Consider the following 15219-nt stretch of genomic DNA (forward strand, 5'->3'; position numbering starts at 1 on the left):
TGGAATTAGTTTCTCCATTGTTTTGTAATTATTTGATTCTATTTTTCAATGTGTGTATCAAAACTTATATTACACTGAGATAGAGTCTGCCATTTTTTCACAAGGATGATGTCATCAGTGATGTCATTTGAGATGTCATCAGTGATGTCATGAGTGATGTTACTGACTATGTCATGAGTGATGTAATAAGTGACGTCATTAGCAGTGCTTTGCGGGCGCGCCAGTTATAGTGAGTACAACTAACTATAACGTGGGAATTTCAATGGTTTTGTATGAGTAAATTGTCCAGCTAACTATAACTGATATAAAACCTATGGTTTTTTCAATGAATTTGCTAGGTTTTTTAAATGCTAATTCCTAACTATAACGTGTGTAAAACCTATGTTTTTTTCAGTGAATTTGCTAGGTTTTTTAAATGCTAATTCCTAACTATAACGTGTGTAAAACCTATGGTTTTGTTCAGTGAATATATATTCCAGTAGGTAATATATATATATATATATATATTACCTACTGGAATATATATTCATATACCTACTGGCGATAGCCAGTAGGTATATATAGTTAGGACCTAGCTACCATAGGAAATCTGGAACATTCTATTGGGAATAACTTTGGCGCCGGTTGATATATATATATGTGTGTACTTAGCTGATGATTGTATGATTTCTTCTATGTCCATCAACCATCAGGTCTATTTCTAAGGGTGATGGAAGTATAGGAAGTGACTTTACAAAGGCAAACACCGAAAAACGCCTCGTCCTTAAAAGTTTTTGGTGCACAATAAAACTGTTGTGCAGTTTCCTGGTGTGCTGCCTCTTAATTCGACCATCTGGATGTGAATTTGTAAAATTGATAATAAAGGAAGTGGCTGCTGCTGCCACTGGCTTGCCTCAATGTCGCAAGGAGGGGAGACTGCTCAAGCAGCGATTTGGTGAATATCCATGATTTGCAGCAGTTCCCGCCGTTCCAGATTGAAGCTCCGCGAAGAAGACATTGCGGGTAAGCCGGTGTGTCAGCGTGGTAGGGGGAGTGGTGTGAGCTGGTGGTCCGTGTTGGAGGACAGAGGTTGTCAGTTTCTCGCACTTGCCCGTAGCGCGAGACTACCGTGCCTCTGCCCAGTAAGTCTGTAAAAGCTGAATTTTGGCAATGGAAACAGACGTGATTGTTGCGGTGACAATACAAACCGTGAGCGTCAGGAAGCGAGTGAAATGCTTGAATGGGAAAATGAGAGGAAAGCAGTAGCGGTCTCATTGTTTGATGAAGAATAAGACATAAACATCAGCAGACCACTATGTAGTGCGACAACCTCTAATACTGAAACATCTACGAAGCAGAAGCTGTTACTGCTAAAGAAGCTGAGCAAACAAGAAATTAACAAGTGGTGGGAGGTAGCCTCCTTGACCAACTATGTGGAAGTTGGATGAGTGCCAAGAGGCCTTAGAATAGCAATTGTTCCCACTTACGATAATCCCAATCAGGACTTATTAACAGAATGGGCGCAATTTATGGCAAAGACATGTAAAGGTATGATAGAGATGCTTGTCAAATACGCACAGATTGACCTTGAAGCAACAAGAAAGGAATTGGCCACATTATGAACAGAGCTTGAAAAAATCAAAAGTGATAAAGCTGTGGAAGAATTTATGAAAACGCTCCCCAAGAAATTAAAGGAGTACGAAGAAAGTATCAAACTGAAGAAACAGAGAAAGTTCCTGAGGGAAAAACGGGATTACGCAGAGGGTCGCATCCTAACGTATGCCAAGAGTTATGATTGGGCACAAAGAAATATCAGAGCAACACACAGTGAACAAAAAGGAGACAGTGTCAACATGGTCAATCTCAGACATCAGCACAGATTCAGAGGATCGTAATGCAGGGACCCCTTCAGGGATGCGCCCATTAACTTTCCTGCACAAATTTCAAATCCTAAAACAGAAAAAGGAGCAAAATCAAACGAACAAACCACAAACGAGGGGACAAACAAAAGGAAGAAGGCCAAAAAGAGGAAGAGGACAAGGGATAGGAAACGACGATGACCAAGGAAGAAAAAACACAGGAAACTAGAATATATAATTGGTGGAAATCAGAATTCCAGAACGAACAAATCAGTAATAAATTTATCTTCAAGGGAACTTACTGAAGTCGAACTATCGGTCCTACAACTAGGCTTATCCTTTTGTCCAAGTAATAACATCAGCTACACAGACACACAAATTGACTTATTTCTTTACATCCACAAATTAAAGCTGATGAAGCTCTATGAAACGCGCATTAGATCCAACCAAGTAACTAGAACTACAACAGAAGGAACCAGTATCCCTGAGTTGCAAATACAGGACGTTGACCTACTAAGGATCATGCACGAACTTGAAATTGGTGAAAATCAAGATTTCAGCAACTATTCTATACCGGAATTGTGCGCAGGGATGAATAGACACATTGAACATAGTGGTTTGAAAATAAAATCTAGATACAATCCGAATGTCCCTTATGACAATATAGAAGCACACAGTTCCATTGTCATTATGGACCTAAAAAAGATACGTGAGAAATCCTGCATCTCCAAGTGGGATAATCTAACCAAAAAATAAAGAGAAGCCGTGAATGCCCTAGAGAAGGATCCCAGCATTGTAATTAAGCCCTCCGATAAGGGGGGCAATGTTGTCATTATGAGCACCGTAAATTACAAGGCTGAAGCAATGAGCCAGTTATCGGATGAGGCCTGCCACGAATTAATTAACTGGGAGACCTACAAAAGAACAATTCAAGATTATCATGTACGTTTGGGTAATTTGTACCATCAAGGCCTGCTTGATATGAATAAGTATAGATTTCTCAGAACGGAAAAACCACGCATACCATGCATCTATTTTCTCCCGAAAGTGCACAAAAATGCCACTACACCACCAGGGCGTCCAATCGTCTCCTTGAATGGTGGACTGTTGGAAAACACATCAATATTTTAAAATTTGTTTCTATCAATGGATGTGCTGAATTTAAGATCATATTGCAAAGACAGTTCGAACTTCCTTCGTAGGATACATGATGTACAGTGGTAAGATGGTTACCTGATGATTGGGTTAGATGTGTGTTCTTTATACACCTGCATCGATCAAGTTAAGGGAGTAGTTGCTTGCATGTATTTCCTGAAAACTAGACATATTGATTACTGGGAACATAATAAAATGCTAGAGTCTATGATGCTCTTTTGCCTACAACAAAACATCTTCCTTTTAGAAAAATCTGTGTATCGACAATGGCCGGGCACGGCAATGGGTATGTGTTTTGCACCCAGCCTACCAAATTTATTCCTAGCCTGGTGGGAGGAACAGATTGTATGGACAGAAAGGTTCGAGATGTACACTGATCACATACTTGTATGGATCAGGTACATCGACGATCTATTCCTTATTTGGAATGGCCCAGAAACTCTAGCTAGGGAGTTCATTGCCAAGTTAGGAGTTAATGAGTTGAATTTACAGTTTACCCATCATGAGCCCTAATTATTGCGAGTTCTTGGACATAGCGGTAGAGGCAGTGCAAGGGGAAATAACCACTTGTTTGTTCCGTAAGGCAACTGCGGGCAATTCAGTTTTGCACGCAGCGAGTCATTACCCCATCCCCCTAATGAGTAGCATACCCTATGGAGAACTCTTAAGAGCTCGCCGCAACTGTAGCACTGATGAGAATTTTCAAAAGGAACAATATGACACAGTTCCGCATTTCAGAGAGAGAGAGGTTACAAGGAAGACACACTTACACAAGCAAAAGAAAAAGTTAAGGATTTTACCCAGCATGAGTTACTATTTAAATCATCTAATAGTTCAGCCAGGAGACCCAAAGGGGATATGTCAGGCACTGCCGGAGCACCTAGAATGATAACACAATTCAGCAGAGGGGCATGGGCACTACGAAACATAATGAAAAGACATTGGAACCTCCTAGTAGCAGATCCCATAATAGGCAAACCAATGGAAGCCGGGCCACAAGTTACATACAAAAGAGATAGGTCACTACGGGATCGTTTAGTGCACAGCTACCCTTTAGAAGAGACAGGAACGCAATAGCTTAAGGCACCCAACAGCTTCACCACTTGTGGAACATGGAAAGCCTGCCTCAATGGGAAAAATTGCCAAGACTATAGGACAGGCACCAATGTAGTAAAAAACATCAAACAAACCATTAACTGTAACAGCGATTTTACTGTCTACATGTTGGAGTGCTCATGTGGTCTCCGATACGTATGCAGTACAAAACCTTCCCTCAAATTGAGAATATTACAGCATTTGCCTGCCATTAACAATAAGGATTGTAATTATCCTATGGCACGACATTACGCTGAAAGTCATAAGGGCAATAATAGCAGCCTAAGATTCTTTGTAATTGATAAAATTCCAAAACACATTTGTGGGGGCGATCGCAAAAAACGCCTTAGAATCTTGGAGTCCAGGTATATCATCGAGCTGGACAGTAAAGTCCAGAAAGGATTGAATGGTGGGGAAGAGTTAGCCACACACATAGGTCAATAGTAGTCACATAGAAAGGCTGCCCCTCGCAATTTATCTATTCAGATTTTAATGTAGGGAGTGTAAGGAGTTGTTTGGTAGTAAGGGTAATCACAATTTTAAATAGGGAAGATGGGGGGCAGGGAACCTGACCATGCGATAAGATTCCCATTTGGGAATTTGGAGTTGGCACCAACCACAATTGTGGAGCCGTACTCGACAACTCAGTTGAGTTGTATTGCATGGATGTCCCCAGCCCATTCTTCCAGCCTATCACAGAAACACTGGTGATTTGATACACATTTATGCACTCACGGAATAGTTCTCATTCACATATAGCACATCTTGCACCTTTTATTCCGGACTTCCATCATCATTAGCAGACCGCAAGATATTTATCTCCGAGTTGCTAGCGGAAATTTTGCTCTGACCACTGCTGCCGACATGCGGTGATGGTGCAGTTTGTTGTGTGCTTCGCAAATGTGTATGGTGATGCCTATGTGACAATTTGTGAGCAGTGCGAAATTTAAGTGCAATGTGCAGCCTTGTAGGTGACAGCAGAATAAAGCATCATAATATCGAAATGAAAAAAGTCGGGCGATGAAGAAAAAAACGCATGAGTAGTAATTTCTCTATTTTCATTGGCAGTCGGGCTGAATTGAATGCCATGAACCGCTGATACACCAGAATGCACGGAATGAATTATTGTAAGATTAAGTCATGATTTGAATTGTATTCATTAATATTATCACATGTATATATATATATATATATATATATATATATATATATATATATATATATATATATATATATATATATATATGAATTAACTGGGTACAGATTGAAATGTACTTAGCTGATGATCGTATCATTTCTTCTATGTCCATTAACCATCAGGTCTATTTCTAAGGGTGATGGAAGTATAGGAAGTGACTTGACAAAGGCAAACGCCGAAACGCGTCGTTCTTAAAGTTTTTGGTGCACAATAAAACTGTTGTGCAGTTTCCTGGTGCGCCGCATCTTAATTCGACCATCTGGATGTAAATTTGGAAAATTGGTAATAAACTAAGTGGCTGCTGCTGCCACTGGCTGGCACCAACGTCGCAAGGAGGGAAGACCGCTCAAGCAGTGATTTGGTGAATATATGTATATATATATATATATGTATATATATATATATATATATGTATATATATATATATATATATAAAATTCACTGAAAAAACCATAGGTTAGAGACCATATATAGTTAGGAATTTGCATTTACAAAACCTTGAAAATTCACTGAAAAAACCATAGGTTAGAGACCATATATAGTTAGCTGGACATTTTATTGACATAAAACCAATGAAATTCCATATATAGTTAGTTGCACTAACTATATATCGCGCACCCGCAATCCACTGCTGATGATGTCACATATTACATCATTCATGACATGGTCAGTGACATCACTGATGACATCACTGATGACATCTCAAATGCTGGGGGTAGTGTTTTAGGGTTTAGGGTAGTTTAGTTGTTTAGTGTATGCTAAAGGCATTGTCGTTCTAAAAGTTTTCGTTATTTTAATTTGCGGCCTAATAGTACATGCGGGATTTTTTTTGCGGACTGATGGTATGCGGGATTTCGTCATATATTCGCTAATCATACTTTCTATGGCAAAATGAACCCCCTCATTTTGTTCCTTTTTAAATTATATGTTTTAAGAGTTACCACTTTATTCCAATCAAGATGGCTTCAGGTGTGCCATACCTTTGTAATAAGTAGGACTGTTAGCACTCTAGTTGTTCTTTAGAACACTCTGGGACATTCTGTCATTGGGCTATAGTTGGGCTACATCTGGCTGATATTTGGGCTACATTTGTTTTTTTTTGTCTCTGGTGGCCATCTTTGGGCTACATTGGGCTACATTGGGCTACATTGGGCTACATTTGGGCTCCAACATATATATAGCCCAATGTAGCCCAATATATATTTTTCAAAGTTAATTTTCGTAAAAACCACTGGAGCCTATATCTTGAGACATAGCAAAGGCACATCGGGCTACCAGTCCCTACAATTTTGCCAAGTTTGGTGTAAATCCATTCAGCCGTTCAGGCTAAAAGTGAGGCCAACCGCCCTATGGAAAATTGCATTAGAAAAACACGTTTTGGGACCCCCCTTTTTTCTCAGCCCCCCCTTGACGAAACCCCCCCAAATTTTCAGGGGCTGCTCAGAAACAATTCTGTCCTCAAACGCCAAAGTTATTCGACATAGAATTTTCAAAAATCCCATAGGAAAAAAATCCTAACTATATATACCTACTGGCGATCGCCAGTAGGTAATATATATATATATATATATATATATATATATATATATATATATATATATATATATATATATATATATATATATATATATATATATTACCTACTGGCGGTCGCCAGTAGGTATATATAGTTAGGATTTTTTCTCTATGGGATTTTTGAAAATTCTATGTCTAATAACTTTGGCGTTTGTGGACGGAATTGGCTGAAATTTTCAGGAAAATGGCACATTTTGTTTCTGAGCAGCCCTTGAAAATTTGGGGGGGGTTCGTCAAGGGGGGCCGAGAAAAAAGGGGGGTCCCAAAACGTGTTTTTAACATTGAGTTTTCCATAGGGCGGTTGGCCTCACTTTTAGCCCGAACGGCTGAATGGATTTGCACGAAACTTGGCAAAATTGTAGGGACTGGTAGCCCGATGTGCCTTTTGTAGGTCTCAATATATGTGCTCCAGTGGATTTTGAGAAATTAACGTTTAAAAAAAGATATATATCTGTAAGCGCGCTCCGGTCCGCGCCCCGGTTCGCGGACCGGGGCGCGTACCGGAACTTCGCGTAGCGAAGCTGATTGGCTCTCCGGTGTCTGTCAACATTCTAAACAGTCCGGAGCGGCCGCCATCTTGTCTCTCGGTAGGATTGAGAGACAAGAGGAGGCCAAAACAAAGGGGGAAATGACCATAAGGGGGCATAGTAGATCCTCCCTGACCCCCTAGGTTTAATGTGGAGGCTTTAAACGGGCCCCGCGGGGAAAACAAAAAAAAATTTTTTTTTTGTTTTTTTTGCGTGGGTAGCGCCCGGTACGCGAACCGGGAAGCGTTCTGGGCAGCGTACTGCAATGAAAAATGAATGATAGACTTTTCAAATGCTGTATGTTAATTGATTGTTGGTTTTGTTGATTATTTTTTATTTTCTTTATTTTTTAAGCATTTTTTTTATTGAGATTGTGTTTCATAATTTATTAAACTTTCTAACATTTCATTGTCAGAAATTTCATAATTATCATGGAATATACTTTGTAGTCTCTGAGGGTGTAAAATGTCCTCATTTGCAAGGAGGTTATCTACTGCTTGTACACATTGCAGTAGTTCATTGTCCCAAGTTTCATCGAAAAATTCAATGTCAATTTGATCAATTGTATCAATCAATTCTTGGCTGCTCTCTTGCAGGTCCATTTCAAAAGAAACTTGGTTTTCGCCTTCCATTTTGCCTGAAATTTGGATTAAAAAAATATATATTAGTAGAGATAGGGCAATGTTGGGAATAATTTTAGATAGGCATTTTTTATCAGTGAATTTATCTTTGGGCAGTGTATAGTATCAGAGTGGAAGTAGGAATATAAAAAAGTGTATGTGATTTAACGTAAGTAAATTCATAATTATACAAGAGAAGCCTAACTCCATCCATAACTATAACAGAGAAGTCTCTCTAAATCTATAACTACTACAGAGGGATAGTATATAACTATCAGAAAAAGTTTACCATATTAACTTATAGTGCACAATATACTTCAGTTTTAAAAATAAAAACTTACCTTTAGAAAGAAGTTGAAGGAATTAGTGAAAATACTATTGAAATGTACAGCAAGAAGTAGTAGTCAAAATGGCTGTGTTTTCTTCTCTTCCTTTATATATATTCAGGTATATAACCAATGAAATGTCAGGTAAAAAAAGTAGAAAATGAAAGTAACATTTTCATTGGTTGTCAATTCCAACACTTCAGATGTGTTTTGTGAAGTAATTTACCTCAGGGTATTTAGAGAGGTCTACAGGCTAAATGACTAAATGGAATTCCAATCAAATTTGTGAAAATGGTAGGGATTGGTATGTAGTATGAGCTAATCTATATTTGGTGAAATTGTCTCCAGTGGCTTTTCTGTGAACTACTTTCCCACCTTTTTTGATGGTGCGCTTCCCAGGGAGCGACCCGGTACGCGAACCGTTGAGCGCCCCGGTTCGCGAACCTTAAGCGTAACGGGAGTCCACCATTTTGTGTTTCGGTCGAATTAAGATACAAGATGGAGGGCAAATAATGTTCAGAATAGGTAGAAGGGGGCACGGTAGACTTATCTTGACCCCCTAGGTTTTGTGAGGGTGGCTGAGGAGGCCCATATGTGCGAAATAAAAACATTTTTTTTTAAAATTTCGCGAGGTTAGCTCCCGGTTCGCGTACCGGGTAGCGCCCCAGGGAGCGTACTTTGTTGAAAATTAGTGAAAAATGTTAGAGTAAAATAATAATTGTGAGTGATCAGATGTAGGGTAGCTCTGAGAAGAGCTTTTGGGTTTATGGTACATTTAGGTACTTATAAGTAGGTACCAATGCACATTCTTAAATTCAGAGTGAAAACTCTGTTGCCCTCATTTGAGAAGTGAACTCCATCTCCTCTGTAGATATCTTGCATGTAGTAACGCAAGTTATTGTTGTACAGGGAGCCCATTCCATGGTCTCTCATGTAAGCTGAAACAGATTTGTTTACATGCTTCCTCGACTTCTCAATTTGTGGACAAAATTGGTTTGACCACCTCCATTTCTGTCTTTGGCATATATTTGAATATACCAAGGCAGTCTGAGGAAAAAGTGCCATCAATTGCTCAAAGGTGTCCTTTAAAAGCATTTCCAGACCTACACCAGTCAAAGTGCCCAAGTCATTACCTCCACAGTGCACAATTAACAGGTCAGGTTTGGGCAAATGCATAAAGGTTTTCACCAATGGTATCAATTGGTGACATTTTAATCCTCTGTGGCCAAACCACTTAATTTCCACATCTTGTAAATTGAGGTTAGGTAATTTCCTGTTTTCAACGTACCTTTGAGCCCAGTGAATATAACTATGTCCAACAATCCAGACAGAAAACATGGTGAGAGAAGGTTCTCCTGCAGTCAGATGATGTGTGGCAATGAAATGGCAGTTGAAAAAATGAGAGTTTAAAATGAAAAAAACGGTGGAGTTTCTGTGTTCATGAAGCAGTAACAGTGATTGGTGGATTTTGATTGCTGAAAACAAAGTTAGGGTGCACGGATGTGTTCTTTGAAAGATGTATTTTGAATGGTCAATAAAAATTCATTAAATGAAAGATTGCAGTGGATACGCAGGTGCACTGAGAGTTCAGAGTTCAATTGCAACAAAGTTGTGTGAACTTGCAAACACCAGAAGTCTTCCAATGAGGTGGTTGCCATGCAGAAAAGGCATGAAATGGCAGAGGGGGGAAGGGTTTTCATTTGAAAAAAAATGAGGGAAGAGTTTTGATTGGGTGACATGAGAGATATGTGTGAAGATTTACAGCATTTCTGTGCTTTTGATAGCTGCAGACTCTGGAGTGCATACCTTTTGCTCTGCTGAAGACAAATTGGTGTGTTTCTGAGACTGTTTTCAAACTCAAAGTATTTGCTAAGGTGAGAAAATATTTCTTTAATTTAGATAGAGATTAGTGTGCTTTAAGGAGAAAATTATGAATTATGTGGCGCAAATTGCTTGTAAATATGATCCCACATGTGCATGGAAAATTTAGATTTTGAATGTTTGTGTTACATAGCCATGTTAAAAGTGATACAAACATGCTGCAAAGGCAATCAAAAAACGCTTTTATGTGTCTTAAGGACATTTTAAGTAATTTTCCCATGTGCAGTGTTTTGAAATTATGATTTGAAAATCGTTTTTGGGGAAAAGGAATTGTTTTTAAAATTAATAACAAGGACATAATGGTGTATGCTTTTTTATAAGGCAATTGACTGTCTCTGATGTTATTTTTCCCATTTTAATGTAAGACCTTTCTCTGTGGCGCAAATTGCTTGTAAATATGCTCCGACCTGTGCATGGGAAATTTAGATTTTAAATGTTTGTGTTACATAGCCATGTTAAAAGTGACCCAACCATGCTGGAAAGGCAATAAAAAAACACTTTCATGTGTCTTAAGGACATTTTAAGTAATTTCCCTGTGGGCAGTGTTTTCAAATTATGAATTGAAAATCGTTTTTGAGGTAAAGGAATGTTGTTAAAATTTATGTGCGCCATATGCCCATAATTTTGGTTTTCAGGGGTGCAGCAGGGTGTTCTTGAGACACCCCTGCACCTTTGGAAAAATTCCTAATTTGCGATGAGCTAATTGCTAATCGCAAATTGCACCTTCATTCCTAAGGGCCTCCTGCTCCATGGAAATGAATGGGTAATTTGCAATTAGCAATTTGCTCATCGCAAATTAGGAATGGTAAAGAATCGCTATTTATTCCTTAAAATTCGCTATTTTGGAAATGCAAAATAGTTATATGATACATATGGCGGTTAATGTCTAACAAGATAAGAAGCTTAGGGATACATTTATGATGACTGGCGCAATGAAGTGGACATCACTTACTTCATTGGTAGAGCTTTACATGTATTATGTCCTCTGTATTCTTCATCAAGCGTAACTTTAATCTGCAATCCTGAGTAGGCCTCACCTTAAACAAACCTCTGGATAGGCCACACCTTATCGTCATCCTGAATTAATCATTTAAAATGCTAGGGACAGATTTATGATAGGTGTATGCCTCTTTTGTGCCACTTACAAAACACTGTCCACGGGGAAATGACTTAAAATGTGCTTAAGACACATGAATGTGTTTTTTTAAAGCGTTTGCAATTTTTTGGGGTGACTTTTAACATGGCTATGTGACTCAAACAGTCAAAATCTAAATTCACCATGCACAGGTGGGAGCATATTTACAAGGAATGTGCTCTATGGGGAAAGGTCTTATAATGTAATATGGGAAAAATGACATCAGAGACACTGAAATGCCTTATAGAGAAGCATACACCATTATGTCCTTGTCATACATTTGCAAACCATTACTTTTCCCCAAAAACGATTTTCTTGAGATACCCCTGCACGCTTGAAAAATTTCCTATTTTGTGATGAGCTAATTGCTAATCGCAAATTGCAACCTTCATTCCTATGAGCCTCCTAGCCCATGGAAATGAATGGGTAACTTGCAATTAGCAATTTGCTCATTGCAAATTAGGAATGGTAAAGAATTGCTATTTATTCCTTAAAATTTGCTATTTAGGAAATGCAAAATAGTTTGATGGTACATATGGTGGTTCATCTGTAACAAGATAAGAAGCTTAGGGATACATTTATGATGACTGGCGCAATGAAGTGGACATCACTTACTTCATTGGTAGAGCTTTACATGTATTATGTCCTCTGTATTCTTCATCAAGCGTAACTTTAATCTGCAATCCTGAGTAGGCCTCACCTTAAACAAACCTCTGGATAGGCCACACCTTATCGTCATCCTGAATTAATCATTTAAAATGGTAGAGACAGATTTATGATAGGTGTATGCCTCTTTTGCGCCACTGTGCGTCACTTTTATGATGCAGCGGCGGTGCAAAAGATTTGCTATGAGGCGACAACATTACAAATTGATGCATTTAGGCAGATATGTCATGGTGTAAAAAAAACGTACCACATGAAACCGATGCAGCAGTGATGCAAAAGATGCACCATGTCGCAAGACAGGCCTCACTTGGGGCCATATGTATCAAGCTAATTAACATTCGCAAATATCAAAATTCTACGAATTTCGGCCTTTGCGAATGTTAATTAGACAAATGGTATGTATCAAACAAGTTTGATGCAAAATAAGGAGTAGCAAAATTTGCTATTCCTTATTTTGCAATTGCACTGAAGGATTTGCAAATTTTGTGACTACTTAAATGCAATGTATCAAACAAAAAATATGTAAAAAATGACATTAAGGATTTGGAAACTATTGTGGTAAATTGGTGGTAATTTGTGAATTCTTTTCAAAAAGCTTTTTTTCAAAAAAACAAAAGGTGCCATATGACGCAAACACATGTCCGTAGGGCATGTATGTGTGCCATATGCCCCCAAATTTCTTTTTCAGGGGTGTAGCAGGGTGTTCTTGAGATACCCCTGCACGCTTGAAAAATTTCCTATTTTGTGATGAGCAAATTGCTAATCGCAAATTAAACCTTCATTCCTATGAGCCTCCTAGCCCATGGAAATGAATGGGTAACTTGCAATTAGCAATTTGCTCATCGCAAATTAGGAAAGGTAAAGAATCGCTATTTATCCCTTAAAATTCGCTATTTAGGAAATGCAAAATAGTTTGATGATACATATGGCGGTTTATCTCTAACAAGATAAGAAGCTTAGGGATAGATTTATGATGACTGGCGCATCACCAGGGATGTGCCAGTCATCCTGTGCCGCTGTTCCGCCACCCATGGTGTGCTGCATTTAGAATGCGGGGCATCATGGGGCAAAAATGGCACAGATCCGTAAAGCTAAATAATAGCTGCAAAATATTACTCTTGTTAAACAATTTTACTATTATAATCTCTGAGATTTGTCTCTTACTCTGCAACATCTCATTGTTGTTATCTTTAAAGATAAAGACAACATCAACATGAGCGACAATCTGCAATCAGTTGATTTTGACCTCATCATTGAACTTGTAATTGAAACATCAGTGGATGTTGATCCCTTGGATGAATTAAATCCTGAGGATGAAGAAGAGCGTAATGAGGATGCAGATTTGTCCGAATTATATGACATAGGATGGGAAGCTGACCTGCTTGAGCCTATGGAAATATAAACATTTATTTTTAAAATTTATAATTAATAAAAAGTAAAAAGGTAAACCGTTTAATTTAAAAATAAAGACACCTTCAAAAACAGGTTATGTGTAGTGTCTTCAATAAAATATTAAAATATGCTCATAAAATTAGATCAGATTCACATATAAAATAGCACAGGTAACATAAATATAAATGTCATTTCTTTTCTGCTATTTCTGTATTGTAAATTTGCAAGGACTAAAAAATCTTCTATTTAAAATGTCAAGTAGTGTGTTAAGTTTTTGATCACTGTTATTGTTTTACTGTTTGGTAATAATGGTTAATAACATTTTTTATTATATTTTACCACAGATTCAACTGCAGATCATTTCAAGATTTCACCATGCCAACAATAGAAAGACAGAGAAAGGCTGCAAAACGTCAAAGACAGCAGGTGAAACAAATTAGGCAGCAGTCCTCTAACAAAAAGATTTGTCAAGTCACGAAGAAAGCACCGGGTAAGAGCACAAAATATTTCATAAGAAATATGTGTAGTAAAAAAAATATTACTACAGAAAATGTTTCAGTCCATAAAACGAGAAGGAATTCAAATGGAAAGGAAAGGCCAATCAAAAATGTTACTGCTAGAGCAAGAGATAACTCTGTGCATGATAGTAGAAGGAAACAACAGTTTAGAGAGATTCGTAAACGAATGTTCCGCAACAGGATAATTGGGAATTTGTTAAAAAATATTAAGAAAGGTCAACAGAAACTGTTTTTTTATAAGAGAAAAAAAAAAGTTGAGAAAGTTATTGATCAGGCATTTGAAATTAAACGTAAGTTATTTATTTTGATAATCAATAGAATTAGGAAGCTAAACAAGGCAATTTATGATTTCAAAAGAAATAGTAGATGGAAGAGAATAGTTAATCGTAGTAATTTTTGTGAAGTTTTTTCTGGAGAATGGATGCATAGTTCAAGCTGTGAGGCATTTTTTAATGAGGAGAGTTATTTCCAGGATAATGATTTGGTGCATGCAGTTAACACCAGTGGTCGTGCTTATGAAGTGAAAGATGGTTGTCCAGTTGAAAAAGAAAAACTTGTGACAACAGAGGCAGAAGAGGTGTTAGGTAATGAGGTTTTAGGAAGACGTGATAAGGGTCCTGTGTACACCTGGAAGTGTAGTAGTATTTGCAGTGTGCGACAGGATTCCATCAATTTGCTTTGTGATTTTGTACGGTCATTTAATAAGAAAAGTTTGAAGCAGAAAATAAGGTTGTTGCAAGAATTAGATCCTTGCAGAGTGAGAGAAGTGACAGGTTTGCATGGTCATTCACTGGCTTGTCTTTCCAGGAGAGTATGCCAGAGTGTTTTTCATCATTTCAGGATGCTAGCAGTGCATCATAATAAAGTGAGGAAATTAGTTAGAATGTTGTATTATGCTAAGAGTCCAGCAATTATGCTTAAACAATTATGCGCTGCTCTTTTGCATGGTTCTGAAATAGATGTGAAGAATATATGTGAAGAAATTGAGTTTTGTTACTTTGGAAGTAAAGAGGAGAATGTTGAAATTGAGCAAGAAGAAGAGGGTCATGTGGAAGATAGTGTACAGGTTTCCAGTACAGATAATTTCCAGAGGGAAATTGCGACGTTTGAGGTGAAATCAAGTGAGAGGCCTAATTTCACTTGTGTGTGTTGTCGACGCACTTATTATAAGAATCAGACTAAGTTAGTGGATTTATATGCAAAAAGTGAAAGGGAAAATAATAGTGAATGGAAGGATTTCGCAACATACTTGATGGTAGAAAATTGTTTTGATTTGGGATTGGATCAACGTGT

The sequence above is a fragment of the Lissotriton helveticus genome, chromosome 3_1 (genome assembly GCF_964261635.1).
Source record: "Lissotriton helveticus chromosome 3_1, aLisHel1.1, whole genome shotgun sequence".
NCBI lineage: Eukaryota > Metazoa > Chordata > Amphibia > Caudata > Salamandridae > Lissotriton > Lissotriton helveticus.